This window comes from Pelodiscus sinensis, chromosome 9, assembly GCF_052426305.1.
Source record: "Pelodiscus sinensis isolate ZL-2025 chromosome 9, ASM5242630v1, whole genome shotgun sequence".
NCBI classification, from domain to species: Eukaryota; Metazoa; Chordata; order Testudines; family Trionychidae; genus Pelodiscus; species Pelodiscus sinensis.
Window position 1 is genome coordinate 10,819,864 of NC_143060.1, and position 20,629 is coordinate 10,840,492.

Here is a 20,629-nt window from a genome sequence, read left to right on the forward strand (position 1 = left end):
TGGGTCCCCCCCTTCTCATTAGTGTGTGTGGCCCCTAACTGATTTTTTCCCTCCCTTCCACCAAGCTTTTTTATAAGCCAGAGCAGCCAGGTGAAGCATTACACAGTAGATGGGATGGGAAAGAGCTTATATTCCTAATGAGTTCTTCTGAGTTTTAGTGCCTCATTGAAACTGCAAGTCACAACAATCACACCTTCTCTACAGATTCTCACACTAGGAAACCCAGTGACTTACAGAGCATGAAGAAGGTTTGCAGGTTAAGACAGGAGCAAAGAAAATTTCCTTATTGTTAATCTTAATGAAATAACAACATTGCTCAAAAACAGCTTCAACAAGGCCCCCTGACCTGATAAATTTCAGTGTACTGATAAATACAACTTGTGGTGAAAACATAAACAAAACCTGAGGGTGTGGATAGGTCATTAGGAATTGAATGGAAGAAGGTAAATGTGTTCCAACCATCCAGCCAGACATCAACTGCTGTGACTCATTTCCCTAGGGGACACATGAGAGATCTGATTTCAGTAATACTCATTTCCTCCGCACACACCTGCCTCACATTGGAGAAGCAGCAGCAACAGCTTGCCCCGCCCCCCCCTCCCAAAAAGTGAGTAAAACTTCTGAGCTAGCTAAGAAAGCAGGAGGATAAGACCAACTGCTCCTGACGCCTGTGGTAGAGCAGCTGGGGCGCTGCCGGTTGGTCCCGCAGCGCCGCTCTGGGCGCTACTGGACCAACCCGGCAGCACCCCAGCAGCTCTGCCCCAGGTGTCATGATTCAGCCGCTGCTGGTCAGTTTCAGCAGCAGCTGAATCAGGACGCCTGGGGCAGAGCAGCTTGGGTGCTGCTGGGTTGGTCTAGTAGCGCCGAGGAGCGGCGCTACTGGAGCAACCCAGCAGCACCCAAGCTGCTCTGCCCCAGGCGTCGCCAAGTCAGCCGCTGCTGAAACTGACCAGCGCTGACTACAGGAAGCCCGAGGCAGAATTGCTCTGCCCCTGGCTTCCTGGAATCAGCTGCTGACCAGTTTCAGCAGCAGCTGACTTGGGGACGCCTGGGGTTCTTAAGTTGAATCTGTATGTAAGTCGGAACTGGTGTCCAGATTCAGCCTGTTGAGACTGATCAGCGGCTGATTCCAGGAAGCCTGGGGCAGAGCAACTCTGCCTCGGGCTTCCTGTAGTCAACCGCTGGTTAGTTTCAGCAGCGGCTGAATCTGGATGCTAGTTCCGACTTACATACAGATTCAACTTAAGAACAAACCTACAGTCCCTATCTTGTACGTAACCCGGGGACTGCCTGTATTGGAAACCCACCAACTGCTACACTCATATTCATGCCTCCAGCTTCCATCCCAGACACATTTCTCAGTCTATTGTATACAGCCAAGCCCTAAGAGACAGCCGGATTTGCTCCGACCTCACAGACAGAGACAATCACCTATAGGATTTTTACAGAGCATTCCTAAAACTGAAATATCTACCTGGAGAAGTGAAAAAACAAATGGACAGAGCCAAAAAAGTACCCAGACATGAACTACATCAAGACAGATCCAAAAGAAAAAATAACAGAAATCCTCTTGTTTTTACCTCCAGTCCACAACTCAGACCCTTCCAACGCATTATACACAATCTACAACCCATCTTGGAAAATGATCCCTCATTTTCAGAGGCCTTGAGAGAAAAACCTATTCTTGCTTACAGACAACCCCCTAACCTGAAACAAATTCTTTCTGGTAACCATGCCACACAGCCACATCATAAGCCTACAGGAACCCAGCCCTGCAACCAAAAAAGATGCCAACTCGGCCCACATATCTATACTGGCGCATTCATCACTGGAGCAAACAACATAAGCCACCAAATCAAAAGGTCATATGATTGCATATCCAGTAATTTGATCTATGCCATCAAATGCCAGCAGTGCCCCACTGCTATATATATTAGACTGTAAGCAGGGACTAACCTGCTGCTTGCTATCAGCCAGCTAAAAGGAGAGAGCTGCCATGAGCGTGGGTGTGCCCACTCCAGTTGTTTAGCTCTGCAAGATAATTAACTGTTGATATGTAAATATAGCTCATTCCAGGAGGGGGAGGGAATCCGAGGTGTGGCTATGTAAATGCAATGCAGCCAGGGCTGATGGAGGATCAGTGTTGGAATGGAATGTGATGTATTGTAAATAAATTGGGGCTGTTGTGGGGGGTCACAAATCATGCTACCCCTAAATGGAACTGTAAAACATGACACCAGTGCTTGCAGGAGAGACACCATCATTGTAAGAGGTCTCCAAGGAACAAGCCTCCCCCCTTCCAGATTTGAGTGAACTGAGCTGAGGGGAAGGGTTAAAGAGCTTGAGTCAGCCTGCTTCACGCCTGCCCGGTGTGAGCTGTAAGACTGGCCCAACCTGGTTGGGAGCCAGACCTGTTGCAGCCAGTGAAGTGGCTGGCAGGAATGACTGGTGGGCGGCCGGTAGGAGTGGCGGTGGCCAGTGGAGTGGCTCGTGTGAATGACCGCCAGGCGACCAGCGGTGCAGCCGGTAGGAGCGGCGGCAGGCGACCAATGGCCAGTAGGAGCAGACCAAGACAGCTGGTGGAGCGTGGTGTAGTGGCTCGCGTTAAAGACTGCAGCAGAACCCTACTGAGAGGTGGGGCCATCTGCCTCGAACCATGTAAGGTGCCCCATCAGTCCCCCCACCCCTCTTTTCACCCTGCAGGTGAACTTTTGGACTCTGGACGGCACTGACCAGGAACAGAGACTTTTGGGGCGTCAGGTGATTCTTGGGTGGGGGGGAGGCCTTAGCTTGTGGTTTCGGTTATGAACTCTGTGGTATTTTCCCAAGTTAATGCCATATGACTTGTTCCTCTGTTTCATTAAATGTTTCTTTCCTACACTCAGACTCTGTGCTTACAAGCGGGGAAGCATTGCCTTTCAGAGGCACCCAAGGGTGTGTGAATTTCCCAGGTTACTGGGTCAGGGCTCGAGCCGGTTCTGTGTGAGATGAACCCGTAGATATTGAACCCGGCCCCAGTTGCTGCCGGGCCTACCCGGCAGAAGGGTTACAAGACAAACTGGACAGTCTCTGCAGGAAAGAATCAATGGGCACAAATCAGATATATATAAAGGAAATGTACAGAAACCTATTGGGGAACATTTCAGCCTTCCATATCACACTCTGACAGATCTCCAAGTAGCTGTCTTGTCACAAACCAGCTCTACAAGCCAGATCCACAGGGAAACATTGGAATTAAGTTCATCAGCAAATTCAATTCTCGTGCTAATAGACTCAGTCATGATGAAAGTTGGTTGGGATGCTACCAATTTAACAACCATCGAAGAGCTCTCTGTGTAGTATCCTTCCTGACATGGGAATCTTGTCTATTGACTTTGATTTTTATTTGCTTCAGTTTAAGTACCCATTCTCCAAATACTTACTGCTGCTTTGTCTTCTCCCCCTTCCCCTTCCCTTCGCCTATTTATTTCGAGCGTACACATCCCAAACTCATAACTCCGGTCATCTGAAGAAGTGGGCTGTGCCCACGAAAGCTCACGATACCATCTACATGTTTTGTTAGTCTATGAAGTGCTACCAGACCATTTGTTGTTTATTTTAGTTACTAGCCTCCTCAAGCCAAATGCACAGAGAAAGCCTGGAATTACATTATATACAGTGGTCCCCAACCTTTAGTGGCTGTCGGGGGTGGGGGCCGCCCATGTGCCCTGAGCGCGGGGCTGGCAGCACGCCTGTGCCACGTGCCCGGGGCAGAGGCCGCCCATGCTCCCTGAGCCCGGGGCCGGCACCATGCCTGTGCCACATGCCCGGGGCAGGGGCCGCCCACGCGTCCTGCGCCCGGGGCCGGCACCACGCTTGTGCTGTGCGCCCGGGGTAGGTGCCAGCCCAGATGTTTCGGTTGGTGCACATAAATGCCCCGGCAGGCGCCATGGCGCCTGCTGGCACCGCGTTGGGGACCACTGATTCATACACAAATTCAATTCACATGCTACTGGGCTTAATTGAGACTTGGGATGGTGGGGACTTTATCACTGAAGTGCTAACAGCTTTCTGAATGGTATCCTTCCTGCCTTAGCAGTCTATCTATTGACTTTGATTTTTATCTGCTTTGGTCTAACACCCATTCTCCAGTAAACAGGAAGGGGGGTGGGAGACAGAGCATCTTTCTCTACCCCCCCTCCCTCTTACCTTTCCCTATTTATTTAGAGTTTTCATATTCCCTACTTATAACTCCAGTCACCTGAAGAAGTGGGCTGTGCCCACGAAAGCTCTTGATACCACCTACATATTTTGTTAGTCTATAAAGTGCTACCAGACCATTTGTGGGTTTTGGTTTTTTTTTTACCTCTGGTTACAGGTAGTGAAAACAAAAGTGAGACTGAGTTGTTAATAAACTGACAAATTCATATGAGATTAATATGCAAGATGAAGAAGCAAGTAGTATTTTAAAATCTGGTTTAAGTTATGGAAATATAAAAAGAATTATAGTGAATGTCTAATATTTTTTGCACTTATTGACTAAATTAATGCTCAGGATTTTGTGCATTATGCTTTGGTATAATTGAATTGTAAGTCTTCAAAAATGCATATAAAAACACTGAACTGGATGTATGGCTTCCCCAGTAGCCTACCAACATAAAAAAACCCCAAAACAACCCAGCAAAAGTGAGAGCAGGAATATATATTTCTTGGCTCTTGAGTATGTTTGTTCATTTTAGGATGGGATTCATTTTCATTTTCTTTTCTTAGGTCCCCAAATATCTTTGCTTGTCATTGTCTTGCAGTGGTACATGCTACACTAGAGAACGTTTTCTTTTCAAAATGTACAGATGTTTTTTCTGATATTGCCTTTAAAAGTGATATATCATTGTTTTTCCACTCTGAAATAAAGATATCTTGTAAATTTCTTTTTTACTAAAGAAAAGGTGATACAAATGTTTACTATCTTCTGACATGTCCTCAACACTAGCAGAACATTATAAAATCCACTGTTAGTATTCTTAGGCATTGTTCATGCAAGAGGGAAAAACTTTGTTCTTACCACATATTAGCTAATGTGGCTACTAACATGCAGTGCAATTTATGCAAAAGACAAACTGGCTTTGGCTTCACTAGGAATTCACCTCGTGTTAGTTAGTCACCACTTGTCAGCTAAGGTGGTAAGAAAACACTTTTTTTTCTAGTATGGCCGCATTCTTTGACTTTATTTAGACCAGCATTTCAAGGAGTGGCATTGGCACGTGGACTGATATATTCTAAGCCCACATGTGGCTATTGGCCAATTGAGTGTGGCTAGTTCGCTATAGCTCAGAACTGGTTGGACACAATGGTTCTAAGCACTCTGTTTTAGATCTGAACACTTGCAAAGCTTGTTTAAGTCTACACTAATATATTGTTTGGAATGTGGTAGCTACACACCTGGAGGAGAGACAGCCTTAAAACAGAGTCACAAGCACCATTGCCAGCTTTGTCCACACATTCACTCTGCTGATACCATTATTGGGCCTAACCAAGTGAGTTATAAGATCAAGAATACATATTCCTGCGCATCCAGAAATATAATTTATGCTATCATGTGCCGAAAGTGTCCGTCTGCTATGTACATTGGACAAACGTCTCAGACACTTCGCCAAAGGATCAATGTCCACAAAACAGATATTAGACAGGATCACAAAGAAAAAACAGTTTCTTGCCATTTCAACCAGAAAGGATACTGTCTCAACGACTTAATTACCTGCATCCTGCTTCAGAAGCCTTTTAAATCTGCACTTGAAAGGGAATCCTCTGAACTGTCATTCATGCTAAAATTCGACACTCTACGTGTTGGTCTCAACAAAGACACTAACTATCTTACCCATTGCAAAGATAGCTTCCCCAATTATCACCTCTAATATCATTAGCTCACAGACATTTACCTTTCCCCACCTCTAATATCATTAGCTCACAGACATTTACCTCCCCCCCCCCCGCACCCCCCTTCTGTTCTGAAATGTGATTTGTCCTTTTCATATGTGTTCACTTTTTTTAATTGTATCCTTTGGTATATATGGTTGTGACTATTTTCTTCCACTATTTGATCTGAGGAAGTGGGTCTGGCCCACGAAAGCTCATCATCTAATAAACCATAGAATCATAGAACTGGAAGAGACCTCAGAAGGTCATCAAGTCCAGCCCCCTGCTCTAGGCAGGACCAATTCCAACTAAATCAACCCGGCCAGGGCTTTGTCAAGCCGAGACTTAAACACCTCTAGGGATGGAGACTCCACTACTTCCCTAGGTAACCCATTCCAGTGCTTCACCACCCTCCTAGTGAAATAGTTTTTCCTAATATCCAACCTGGACCTCTCCCACCACTTGAGACCATTGCTCCTTGTTCTGCCATCTGTCACTACTGCGAACAGCCTCTCTCCATCCTCTTTGGAACCTCCCTTCAGGAAGTTGAAGGCTGCTATCAAATCCCCCCTCACTCTTCGCTTCTGCAGACTAAACAGACCCAAGTCCCTCAGCCTCTCCTCATAAGTCATATGCTCCAGCCCCCTAATCATTTTGGTTGCCCTCCGCTGGACCCTCTCCAATGTGTCCACATCCTTTTTGTAGTGGGGGGCCCAGAACTGGACACAATACTCCAGATGCGGCCTCACCAAAGCCGAATAAAGGGGAATGATGACCTCTCTGGATCTGCTGGCAATGCTCCTCTTAATGCAACCTAATATGCCATTAGCCTTCTTGGCTACAAGGGCACACTGTTGACTCATATCTAGCTTCTCATCCACTGTAACCCCCAGGTCCTTTTCTGCAGAACTACTACTTAACCGGTTGGTCCCCAGCTTGTAACTATGCTTGGGATTCTTCCGTCCCAAGTGCAAGACTCTACACTTGTCCTTGTTGAACCTCATCAGATTTCTTGTGGCCCAATCCTCCAATTTGTCTAAGTCATTCCGTACCCTATCTCTGCCCTTAAGCGTATCTACCTCTCCCCCCCAGCTTAGTGTCATCCACAAACTTGCTGAGGGTGCAATCCATCCCCTCATCCAGATCATTAATAAAGATATTGAACAAAACCGGTCCTAGAACCGAACCTTGGGGCACTCCGCTAGAAACCGACCGCCATCCTGATATCGAGCCATTGATCACTACCCGCTGGGCCCGGCCTTCTAGCCATCTTTCTATCCATCTTACCGTCCATTTATCCAATCCACAATCCCTTAACTTGCTGGCAAGAATATTGTGGGAGACCGTATCAAAAGCCTTGCTAAAGTCAAGGTATATAACATCCACTGACTTCCCCATGTCCACCGAGCCAGTTACCTCATCATAGAAGCTAATCAGATTGGTCAGGCACGACTTGCCCTTTGTGAATCCATGCTGACTATTCCTAATCACTTTCCTCTCATCCAAGTGCCTCAATATAGATTCTTTAAGGATCCCTTCCATGATTTTTCCAGGAACCGAGGTAAAACTGACCGGCCTATAGTTCCCTGGATCATCCTTCTTCCCTTTTTTGAAGATGGGTACTACATTTACCTTTTTCCAGTAATCCGGGATTTCTCCCGATCTCCATGACTTTTCAAAGATAATGGCCAAAGGCTCCACAATGACATTTGCCAACTCCCTCAGTACCCTCGGATGCACTAAGTCCGGACCCATGGATTTATGTACGTTTAGCTTATCTAAATAGTTCGTAACCTGTTCTTTACCCACCACGGGCTGTCCATCTTCATCCCATCTTGCGTCACTTGGCGCAGAAGTCCAGGAGCTGACCTTGTCCGTGAATATAGAGGCAAAGAAAGCATTGAGTACTTCAGCTTTCCCCACATCATCTGTCACTAGGTTACCTCCTTCATCCATTACGGGCCGCACACCCTCTCTGATCACCTTCTTCTTGTTAACATGCCTGTAGAAACCTTTCTTGTTATCCTTCACATCCTTAGCCAGTCGCAATTCCATTTGTGCTTCCACTCTTTGTAAGCTTCCTTTTTGTGCTTAAGTTCACCAAGGATTTCCCCTGTAAGCCAGTCCGGTCTCCTACCATGATTGCTTCTCTTACTACGCATCGGGATGGTTTCTTTCTGTGCCTTCAATAAGGCTTCTTTAAAATACTGCCAGCTGTCCTGGACTCCTTTCCCCTTCATGTTAACATCCCAGGGGATTCTGCCCATCAGATCTTGGAGGGAGTCAAAATCTGCTTTTTTGAAGTCCAAGGTGTGTATTTTACTACTCTCTTTTCTTCCTTTCGTCAGGATCCTGAAATCTACCATCTCATGATCACTACCAGGTTGTCACCCACCTCCACTTCCCCTATTAGTTCCTCCCTGTTTGTGAGCAGAAGGTCAAGCTGCGCACGGCCCCTGGTCGGATCCTTCAGCACCTGTGTCAAGAAGTTATCCCCAACATTCTCCAAAAACTTCCTGGATTGCCTGTGTACTGCCGTATAGCTTTCCCAGCAGATGTCAGGGTGATTAAAGTCCCCCACGAGAACCAGGGCCTGCGATCTGGAAGCTTCTCTCAGTTGTCCGAAGAAAGCCTCATCTACCTCATCCACCTGATTCGGTGGCCTGTAGCAAACACCAACCACAACATCGATGCTGTTGTTTGCTCCTTTAAACTTAACCCATAGACTCTCAACAGGTTTTTCTCCCTCTTTATACTGGAGTTCAGAGCAATCGTAGTGCTCTCTTACATATAGTGCAACTCCTCCTCCTTTTCTCCCCTGCCTGTTGTTCCTGAACAGTCTATACCCTTCCATGACAGCGCTCTAGTCATGCGAGTCATCCCACCAAGTCTCTGTTATCCCAATTAAATCATATTTCTTGGTCTGGGCCAGGGCCTCCAGTTCTTCCTGTTTGTTCCCCAGGCTTCTCGCATTAGTGTACAAACACTTCAGGTAACCAGTTGATCGTCCTATCTTCTCCATTCGAAACATGGGTACTCCTTTCTTGCCCCTTCCTCTCTGCATTTCTTCCCGGTATCCAACTTTCCCACTCCCCTCAGGGTTTTGGTCACCGTCCCCCGACGAACCTAGTTTAAAGCCCTCCTCACTAGGTTTGCAAGCCTGCCTGCGAAGATGCTCCTTCCTCTCTTCGTTAGGTGGATCCCATCTCTTTCTAACAATTCTTGCGCCCGGAACAGAGTCCCCTGGTCGAAGAAACCAAAGCCCTCTCTGTGACACCATCTGCGCAACCACGCATTTGCGTCCTCAATTCGACGATCCCTGCCCAGTCCTTTCCCTTCAACAGGGAGGATGGAGGAGAATACCACTTGCGCTCCAAATTCTGGGATCCTTCTTCCTACCGCTACATAATTTGCAGTAACACGCTCAAGATCATTCTTGGCCGTATCGTTAGTTCCCACGTGGAGAAGCAGGAAGGGGTAGCGATCCGAAGGTTTGATTAGCTTGGTAAGCCTCTCAGTGACATCCTGAATGCGAGCTCCCGGTAAGCAGCACACCTCTCGAGATTCCAGCTCCGGACAGCAGAGGGATGGCTCAGTCCCTCTTAGAAGGGAGTCCCTGACCACCACCACCCATTGTTTCCTTTTGGGCGTGGTGGCCGTGGAACCCCTATCCGTAGGACTACGCATCCCATGCCTTCCAGTAGATGGTGTTCCCTTCTGGTTTCTTCCTTGTGAGTTCCCTTCCAGAGCTTTCAGCACTGCAGAGCCTGTGGAGAGAGCTTGAAAGCGATTGCTTACCTCTATAGCATCGGGGAATTCCCGTGCTGGCCTTTTTCTCCTTCTAGAAGTTACATGCTGCCAGTTCTCTTCTTGGTCACGTACTGCCCTCTCTGGCTCTTCTGCCTGCCGTGCTTGAAGGATTAAATGCTGCCTTCTATCGAGGAAGTCTTCATCCTCTCTGATCATGCGTAGGGTCGACATTTGGGCCTCCAGTCCTCTAACTTTTTCTTCCAAAATGTCGACCAGCTTGCACTTGGTGCAGATGAAATCCGTTCTTTCTTCCAGAGGAAGACAAACATGGCACACGCTGTGCAGGTAACAACAGCAGACCCATCACCAACCATCGCTGCTGTCCTGGAAAAGGCAAGAGAACCTCCCGCCCTTCCCAACTCCCTCTCAAAACTCCCTGTTAGCACTCACCTGTTCACAAGCTCCTTGGTCGCTTTCCCACTGCCTTATAAAGCCCCTCCCCCTACCAAGGCTCAGCCAATCAGCAGAGGCTTCTAGAATTCAAACTTTAATTAGAAGCCAACAGTTTCCACCTGCCAATCAAGGGGAGGGGGAGGGCAAGGGCAGAGGGGAGGTGGGGGGGGGGGGGAACCTCACTCTCAAACAAGGGTAAATAAATAAACAAAAAAACAAAGAAGAACACACACCAACCCTCACTCACAAACACAAGCTCAGCACACAGCAAGAAAGCCCCAGACACAACACCCACTTCCTTCAAGACTCCTATATCTGCTTCTCCTCTACCTGGAGAACTCCCTCTCTAAAGCCTCACTCAAACAGGGAAAGTGCTAAATAGTCCTGTATTTTGTTACAGCTACACCAGACTTACATGGCTACATTTCTATCACTAAGCACCCCTATGTTTGTTCAACCTTCTGCATTCATCTTTTAAGCTAATTTGTTATATCATGTTTTTAACTTGATAGTTTTGATAATTTACAAAAGGGTTACTTTAGATTCTTAACAGTTGTTTAGAGTTTATTGCTGCAGAAAGTTAACATACATAAGAAGGGTCCATCTAGCCCAGTATACTGTCTGCCGACAGTGGCCAATACCAGATGCCCCAGAGGGAGGGAACGCAACAGGCAATCCTCATGTGATCCCTTTTCTGTCACCCATTTCCAGACAGAAAGAGGTTAGAGACACCATTCCTACCTGTCTTGGCTAATAGATTCATGGAGGTTACGTCCATCAATGGCTATTGAGCTCTTTTCTTGAACCCTGTTAAAGACCTAACCTTCACCACATCCTCTGGCAAGGAGTTCCAGAGGTTGACTGTGTGCTGAGTGAAGAACAACTTTGTTTTTAAATCTGCTGCCTATTTCATTTGGTGACCACTGGTTCTTATATTGTTGGATTAAGTACATAACTTTTCCTTATTCTCTTTTTCCACACCAATCATGATTTTATAGATCTCTATCATATCCCCCATTAGTCTCTTCTTTTCTAAGATGAAAAGTCCAGGTCTTTTTAATCTCTCTTCATATGAGACCAGTTCCAAACCCCTAATCATTTTTGTTGCTCATTTCTGAGCCTTTTCCAGTGCCAATATATCTTTTTTCGAGATGAGGCAACCACATCTGTATGCAGTATTCAAGATGTGGGCATACCATGGTTTTATGTAGAGGCAGTAAGATATTCCCAGTCATATTCTGTATCCCTTTTTTAATTACTCTTAACATTCTGTTTGCTTTTTTGACAGCTGCTGCACACTGAGTGGATGTTTTCAGAGAACTATCCACAATGACTCCAAAATATCTGTGTGTCAAGTAGTTGTAGCTAAATTAGTCCCCATCATATTTTATGTATAGTTGGGAGTGTGAGGTTGGAGGCAGGAAGCTGGTCAGGGAAGATGGGGGGTGGTGGGGGAGAGAAGCGGCCGCCGGAAGGAAGGCTGGATGCGGGCAGCGGGGTTGGCCAAGGGAGATTGAGAGGAGAAGCGGGGGAGAACTGGCTGCCCGGGAGGGGGCTGGGGGAAGTGGGGCTGGCCAGAGGCGCAGTGCGGGGAGCAGGGGAGAGGAATGAATCGGCCTGCGGGGAGTGGGACAGACCCGGCCGTATGTAGATCTTGGGGCGCTGCCCCCATTCTCTCCCCCCCCAAAAGCATGAGTTAGTCCGGCCCGGGGATTCTGTTGCTCCCCCCTCTCCACACACCCCCCCCCTCGAGTAGTTGCGAACTGTCTGGCTGGTAGACACACTCATGCAGCCTGAGCACATTTGCCAGCCAGGCAGCTTGAAACTACAAACTGATACATCTAGTAATAGTACAACTTACCTAATGAGAAAATACCAGACATGTTATATGTCTGGTATTTTCTCAGTTTGTTTTTTATGTGTTTATATTTTTGGGCTGCAAAAAGCAGTACGGGAAAAAAAAAGGGTTCCAACTAAAGTAAAATGTTTGGGAAACCCTGGTCTAACCAGCTTTCTGTCTGTCTTACAGTCCACTTATCCAATCCATATTCCTTAACTTGCTGGCAAGAATATTGTGGGTGTCCATATCAAAAGCTTTGCTAAAGCTGGCACTGGGGGTTTTGGGAGGACCAGAAACAACTTATTTGAATATTCAGCATTTGATTAATGAATATGCAAATATGCAAATGAACATTACCAGTCTTCCAAAAGTTTGTGAATGGATTTACTGGTCCCCATGTCAAAAAGTTTGGGAACCCCTGCTCTAACTCATTTATAAATAAGTTGAATAGGATGGGTCCTAGGACAGAGCCTTGGGGGATCACACTAGTTACCTCTTTCCACTCCTGGGGGACTGTATCTGCCTACACAATGGAACAATCCTTACTTCCTGGAGACAAATGTGGTTGGTTGCATTTTCCCGTATTTCCTCTGTACTTAGGCCAAAATCTATTTTCAGAGACAATGGAACAATTCAATTTTTTCAGATAGTTTGTATGGATTTACATATATGTCAATCAATGAAGAATGGGATTCAGGACTACTGTTTAAATATTTTAAGTTTCTAAACTTTTTAAAATTAGACTTTTCACTTGCAGTTGTTCTCCCTCCCTCCCCCTTTCCAAAACAATCCTGTTGCTGATCTTAGTTTTTGTAATCCCAGGCAAAACAGTATTGATTAAAAATACGAACTTTGTGATAGTTTTTTTTTTTCCCCCTAAGCAATGTATTTTAATGACTTGGAGGGCATGTTCTACATATTCTCAATTAGCTGCACACCTTTCCTTAGGTGCAGTTCAGGGGGATGAAACAATTAAATTAGCAGAAGTTGGTGGTCTCTGTGTACTATATTTTTAAGTACCATGTATTTTTGGGATCCCATATGCAGACTTCTGATGGGTGCGGCACTCAGAATTCACTCTGTGTATTCCCAAATGGCTAAAATATTTCTTTCCTAATTTCTAACGCAAAAATAGTCTTGCCACAAGGCTAAGGTAGGAAAGCTTTTGTTATAAAGATCACTGTTTGGAAAAATTAGAATTGTGAAAATGATGGTTTAGATTATATAATGCAACTTTAGCTGTAGTAGTTGCTTTAGTTATGTTTGTTGCTTCCACAGATAAGTGAGTATGTCTGGTGACTGCATAGATAAGCTTATTTGTCGATGACTTACAAGGGTGAGTCCGTGTTCGCAATTAACTCCGACTTAGCTGAATTTTGGCTTAATCCTCACCATTGTATGCACAAAAAACCCTTAGACCGGAGTTCAAAGGTGCCTTAAATTTGGGCTAGATTTCCAGCTTTGGAAGGGTGAAGAGGGGAGATAGAGCAGAATCCAGTAATAGATAAATCCTATTTGGGCTCGAAACAGCCCACTTTGGAGAGAAGGCATAGGCAAAAAGCAGTGAAGTGTTGTTGTCTTCAAATACCCTTTCCTCAGGTCTCTACAAAGGACAGACAAATTTTGTCACAAATGATTGGAAAAGAATTCTGGAATGGGTCAGAAAAAAAGAATGGTGGGATATTCTTCCTCATGCATGTATCTGGGCACTGGCAGAAACAGTGATGCCATAATAACATGGGTATGGTTTTGTTGTGGGGATGCTCGCCCCCTGGCTGGGCTGGTCTGAGCTCTCAGACGTTTGTGCCAATCATATAGGCTAACTCTGCAGTGGAACCATAGCCTAGAAAACAGTTGTCTTTCTCATGCTCACTCCACCTCCTCAGACACATCCACTCTGTCTAGACTGCAAGCTTCTTTCGGAAGAAGCTTTTCCGCAAGAGATCGTCTGGAAAAACTTTTTTCGAAAGAGAGCGTCTACACAGCAAAAGCACAACAGAAAAGCAATCTGTTTTTTTGAAAGAGCCTCCACATTGATTGGATGCTATATCTCACATATAAGGCCACCCAGAACCAGTTCAGGCAGGGCATTAAGTCAGCAGTTGCTTCTGAGTGCTGTTGTCTAAGGCTAGGTGAGACATGCACTTAAAGGGACCTCCCTCCCACCTCCGCACAGCTGTTTCTCTGCTTCTGCTGCATGCTTGCCTATCTCTCTGAGGGACAGCAAAGCGTTAGCAGTGTGTGCTCTGGTTTCCCAGCTTTTGGACACCACAGCATACTCCTAGCCATGGAGCTGGAGCTGCCTCTGGGTATGCGATGGCCCCACATGGCCATGCTGCAGTTTCTACAGCAGTTTGTGCAGGCTGCCTTCCTGGCCCTGCACAAGGTCATCACCAAGCTAATCACTGAGACCTTCTCCCTGTGTGCCCTTGCAACTGCACCCCACAGTGGAGAGATGCTTTTCGAGGCTGGACACGAGTTCCAACAGGTGGGAGCTGGCTGGTCATGGAGGGGTGGGGCAATCAGCAGTGACTCCAAAACTTCCGCATGTGGAAGGCCACCTTTATCGAGCTGTGTGCCTGGCTTGCCCCTGTCCTCCGACGATGGGACACTCACCTGGAGAAGCGGGTCTCCATCAGCGTCTGGAAGCTTGCCACCCCATACAGCTACTCGTCAGTGGGCAAACAGTTCGTCGTGGGGAAGTCCACCGTTGGGGCCCTCCTCATGGAGGTAAGGTGCTCTTGGGCTGCAGTCCCTGCAGTAAGAGGGAGTCCTGGAAAGGGAGGGTGTGGGGGTAGACTGTGGGTGGGAGGTAAGTCCTGAGGGGGTTCTTCTGGCCTACCCTCACACAGCACTGTTGTTCAAGGGGCAGCCTCAGAGGGTAGCTCCTGGAATGTTGGGAGGGGATGGGAGAGGGCGGGCACTTCCTGAGGGCTCAGGCACTCCCTCTCATTCTGTTTTGTGTGTTTGCTCCTTCTTCAGGTTGAGGGCCATCAACTCCATCCTGCTGCACAGGGTCATCCACTTGGGAGACTTGGACCCGATTGCTGCAGGATTTGCCACCCTGGGGTTCTCCAACTGTGTGGGAGTCATTGATGGAACCCACATCTCAATCTGCGCCCAGTACATCAACAGGAAGGGCTATTTCTCGATGGTGCTGCAGGCCCTGGTTGACCACCGTGGACAGTTTACAGACATTTTCATCAGGTGGTGGGGCAGGATGACCAACGCCCGCGTATTTAGAAACTCCAGCCTCTACCAGAAGCTAGAGGTTGGCACATTTTCCCCCAGTGTGACTTTGGGGTTGGGGAATTACAGATGCCAGTGTGCATTGTGGGGGACGCTGCCTCCCCCCTCATGCTGCGGTTGATGAAGCTGTACGTCTCCACCTGGACCCTAGCAGGGACAATTCAGTGTCCACCTGAGCCGGGCCCGCATGCAGGTGGAATGCGCCTTCGGGCACCTCAAGGCGAGGTTCAGATACTTCCTGACATACCTCGATGTGGGGAGCACAATGTCCCTGAGGTGGTCTCTGCGTGTTGTGTCCTCCACAACGTGGAGAGGAAGGGGGAGACCTTCCTACTGGGGTGGGGGTCAGAGGCCAGTCACGAACGGAGGGCCTTCGAACAGCTATGCACAGGCCTGTCAGTTGGGGGTGTGCATCCGGGAGGCCCTGAGCGAGAGTTTCTCTCAAGGCCCCCAGTAACTGTCCCCAGGGCCTCTCCACTAGGGGGAGTACCTTTCTCCACTATACCTTTCCCATCACAACCCCTCCCTTCCCTGAACTCTGAATAAACACATCTGTTTTTATTTGAACAAAACAACTTTGTATTTTTTTATAATAAAATAAACTGGGAAGGAGGAGGGAGCGGGGGGGCTGAGAACCTGGATGGGGGAGGGAGCAGGGGGGCTCTCGGGGCTGGGAATGGCGTGTGGTGCGGCTGGAAGTGCCACCTCGGGTCCAGGGACTTCGGCGAACTTGGGGTTGGGTGTGGCCTGGGACAACAGAGCGGTGAGCAGGAGGGGGAACTGGAGTGGGGTCAGAGATGACAGGGGGAGAGGACATAGGCATTGTATGGGGGACAGAGAGTGGGGGCATGGGCATAGCGGGGGGGAAGGAGTGTGGGGGGCAGGAACAGGATAGGAGTTGAGTGTGCCATTGTTTCCCCGGATGATGGCACACATGTTGTCAGTCTGCTGCGCAAGCTGGTTCTGCGTGCGGTTCTGTCTCTCGGTGTCCTCCCAGATCTTCTTGGCCAGAGTTTGCTGCATGTCACACAGGACGTCCATATGCTTCCTTATGAGGTCCTCCTGGACCCTCATGCACTTGCGGCTCCCGCGGGGTTGGGCGGCTGCCTCGGCTGGCGGTGATCATCCCTCTACGACAGCTGGTCTGGCTGTGGAGAACAAAGGAGGATAGGCGGTCGGTCATCCATGCAAACACTGTCCCTGAGGCCATGCCCTCCTCTGAGAGCTGCGACCAACTGTCTTTGGGCCACAAGACGGGGAGGTCCTGGGACCAAGCCCATGTGTAGCCTGCACAGCTGGCTGTGCCTCACGGGTTCCAAGGTGCCCAGAGGACCATGCTTCCTGCTTTCCTCACCATCCCACAGACAAGCCAGGCAAGGGAGGTGTCTGGCCACAGTGGGATTCCATGGGTGGGAGAGGCACCTGGAGTAGCCTGGCCTTCCATGGAGCCCACACATGCACTTGCGCCTGGCAGCGCTGTCTGCAGGAGCGAGTGGTGCCTCGCGTGGGCAGGCATCCCTATGTGCTGTGTGTGGTACTCCTCGGGCTGAGTGAGGTGGTGTGCACGCCCTTGGGACCACCCTGCTTCTAGTGTTGGTGGGTGGTGGGAGGGCTTCCCCCCCCAGGGTATCACGTGTGTGGGGCCTCCCCAAACTTGTGAGCAGGAGCCCAGGGGTGCTCTGGGTCTGCTTCCTGAGGCTGCGTCGTGCAGACTGGCGCTGCACATGGTTCCACATGCACGGATTGCAGCACGATGTCCAGGCCGAGCAATGATTGCACCCCATTCCCTCTGTGCCCGCCTCCCTTGCCCTCTGTGTATGACAGACTGAGAGCACTAACCTGATGATCCCTCTCCGTCATCACAGGAGGCCTGGGAGATCTCCAGGGCCTGGAGTACCGGCTCCAGGGTGAGGGTGACTGTGCTGGCCATGTCTTCCTCCTCCTGCAGCTGCTGTTCCTCCTGCTTCTCAGCGGGGAGCTCTGGGCTGGTGATGATGGGCGTTTCAAGCTCCTACTCCTCCACTACGGGTGGGGAAATGGCTTCACCACCCCCAGTATTTGGTGGAGCTTCTAGCAGTAGGGGCAGGAGTGGGGTTCTGCCCCGGAGCAAGAGCTGTGTTCCCTGGCCTTGGCATAGCCCTGGCAGAGCTCTTTTACTGTTCCAGTGTCTGGGGTGTGTCCCCCTCTTGGCCAGAGCCTCAGCCATCTGGCCACAGATGTTGGCATTTCTTGGCCGGGAGTGGAGATATCCTGCAGGGTCTCTTCCCTCCCTCTCTCCCCTGAACTTGAGGAGGGACAGGATCTCCGTTGTGGACCAGGAGGGTGCTCGTCTTTTTGTGCCCCTGGCTGGCTCCTGGGAGCCCTGGTGGTGTTCCCTGTGAGGGCCAGGGGGCTTGTGGCTGGGCCATTGCTGCAAATGTGGGTGGCAGTCAGAGCTGTGTGGTAAGGTGTAGCTCCCAGGCCTGGCTTCCTGACACAAGCCTTGTCCTAGGTGCCTGCAGCTTTAAGAGCTGCCAGGAGACAGGAACTATAGAGTTCTGATTAGTTGGGACAGAGTGACCGCCAGGGCACCTGTGTTATTTCCTAGAGGCCTTTTCTTTTGAAAAAACACCCTCTTCCCCGTCCACACACGCCTTTTTCCGATAAGTCTTTTGTGGAAAAAGCTTTTTCCTCCTAGAAAGAGGTTTAATGCTGTCAGAAAAACCCGTTTGTTCTTTTGACTCTTTCAAAAGAACACAATAGCACTGTGGACATAAGTATTGTTTTTCTGGAAAAATTGCCTTTTTTTTCCCTGGGAAAACACTGCAGTGTAGACATACCCTGAGTCTTCAACACTGATAGAGCTCTGTGGATCCCTTCATCTTCCTCATTAAGGGCTTTTCTACATAAAGGTGTACACTGAAATAACTAAGCTTGATTTAATATTTTTTGTTTTATTGCAAATCTGCATGGATGTTCTTACTTTGGAAATAGAAGTGGGGTACTTTCTTGCTTGGTATTGAAGTACTTCCAGTGTTTCCTAGTGTGGATGCAGCTTATACTAGCAAAACTGCTTTTGCCAGGACAGTTTATTACAGCCCCACCACACAAAATAATCTATAACAGGAAGAAGTGCAGCTATGCCTGGGTGACTATTATCTGCATGAGTAGGCTTTATTGGCACAGTTATCAATTAAGGAATCACACTTCATATTCTTAACTGACAGCCTTGACTTGGTAAGTTTTTAGTGTGGATATGGCATGGGGTATACTTAGCGATAGAGTATTATACTGAAATATAGTTCTCTACATGGTATTTTAAGTTTCTGCAATGAAATCAGCAGTAACCCTATACATATAGGCTACGTCTACACTGGCCCCTTTTCCGGAAGGGGCATGTAAATTTCACTAGTCGTCGTAGGGAAATCCGCGGGGGATTTAAATATCCCCCGCGGCATTTAAATAAAAATGTCCGCCGCTTTTTTCCGGCTTTTAGAAAAGCCGGAAAAGAGCGTCTAGACTGGCCCCGATCCTCCGGAAAAAGTGCCCTTTTCCGGAGGCTCTTATTCCTACTTCAAAGGAATTTAAAAATAAATCAAACCATAATTTTTAATCTTAAATTTTAATCTTAAATGTTGACAAAATGCCAGAAATTAGACCGATTCTGTACTTAGGGTTAGATTTTGTGTGGGTCAAAAGTAACACTAAACCTGGAAGAAAAACTGTACAATATCTGTTCACAGTTAGGATTTTTCTGGAAGAAACTGTGCTCTCTCACTGCATGGAAAGTCTTACCTCTATGCTGGTTCTTATACATAGTGATCGAGCTGTATCTTAAACTATATACTTCCTTGTCACTACATCTGCACATAAGTCCATTAGCCTCAAAATAATTACATCATGCCTCGAAAAAAGTTCAGTCTCCATGTAGTAAAAAATTTATTTTGGATGGAGATAAAATTTGCATTTTTAAAACAAGGCTTCTGCTTAATGCTACAGTGTTTTGTTTTAGTGTCATTGGCAATTACAGGCAGTCCCCGGGTTACGTACAAGATAGGGACTATAGGTTTGTTCTTAAGTTGAATTTGTACGTAACTCGGAACTGGCTCCAGATTCAGCTGCTGCTGCTGAAACTGTCCAGGGGCTGACTACAGGAAGCCCTAGGCAGAGTTGCTCTGCCCCGAGCTTCCTGGAATCAGCCACTGATCAGTTTCAACAGCGGCTGAATCTGGAGCCTGGAACAGAACAGCTGGGGCGCTGCCGGGTAGGTCCCCCCAGGACCAACCCGGCAGCACCCCAGCTGCTCTACCCCAGGCGTCCACAACAAAAGCCTGGTCTGCTGGGGGGGGGGGGGGCGCACTAGCTGTGCCCCCTCCCCAGCAGACCAGGGAGACCCGGAGCAAAGCTGCAGAGGCGGCGGGGTTCCGTGCCTCTGCGGCTTTGCTCCGGGTGTCCCTGGTTCGCTGGGGGGTGTCCCCAGCAGACCAGGGACACCCAGAGCAAAGCCGCAGAGGCGGCGGGGTCCCGTGCCTCTGCGGCTTTGCTCCTGTCTCCCTGCTGTGCTGGGGGGGAGTCCCCCCCAGCACAGCAGGGAGACCCGAGCAAAGCCGCACAGGTGGCGGGACCCCGCTGCCCGTGCGGCTTTGCTCCTTTGGCCCGGAGCAAAGCCGCACAGGTGGCGGGGTCCCCTGCCTCTGCAGCTTTGCTCCTGTCTCCCTGCTGTGCTGGGGGAGTCCGGGGGCAAAGGAGCAAAGCCGCATGGGCAGCGGGGTCCCGCCGCCTGTGCGGCTTTGCTCGGGTCTCCCTGCTGTGCTGGGGAGTCCCCCCCAGCACACCAGGGAGACCCGGAGCAGCTTTTCTCACCCCGGAGGACGCGGTGGCGGGACCGCTGCGCTCTGGGCGGTCCCGCCGCCCGTGGGCTCCGGGGCGAAAAAAGCCCCGTTCGTAAGTGCGGATCCGACATAAGTCGGATCCGTGTAAGTCAGGGACTGCCTGTACTTGATTATGCCATAATTTGCAAATAAGGTGATAATTGAAAGTGACTGTTTCTAAACCAAAAAGAGCCTTAACTTCTATAATAAAATAATTTATTAGTTAATCATTAGTATGACTTTTAAACTTCATATTTTGAGAAGTGCAGTAAAGTATGGAGAAGGTAGAATGCTACATTTAAATACATTTAGAAAAATCAAAATGGTTCAAGTCTGTAAATGGGCTATAAGTTTTCCAAATCATGGCCTTAATGAAGAATAGAACTGGAAGAGACGTTGAAGTCATGAAGCCAGTTCCCTGCTCTTATGGCAGAACCCCAAGCATCATCTCGACTATCCTTGATGACAGGAGTTTGTCTAACCTGCTCTTAAAAATCTCCAGTGACAGTGATTACCTAGGTAATTTATTCTATTAACTGGAATAAATCCTGCAGATGCATATTGATGTATGTAACTTAACTTAAGAGCAGAATTG

General features: G+C 48.4%; 1 protein-coding gene across 2 annotated transcripts in view; it reads left to right on the forward strand.

Annotated features, from left to right (window-relative positions):
* The window catches only part of OSBPL9 (oxysterol binding protein like 9), a 132,293-nt gene that overhangs the window by 6,379 nt on the left and 105,285 nt on the right, over positions 1-20,629 (forward strand). The window lies entirely within an intron of this gene.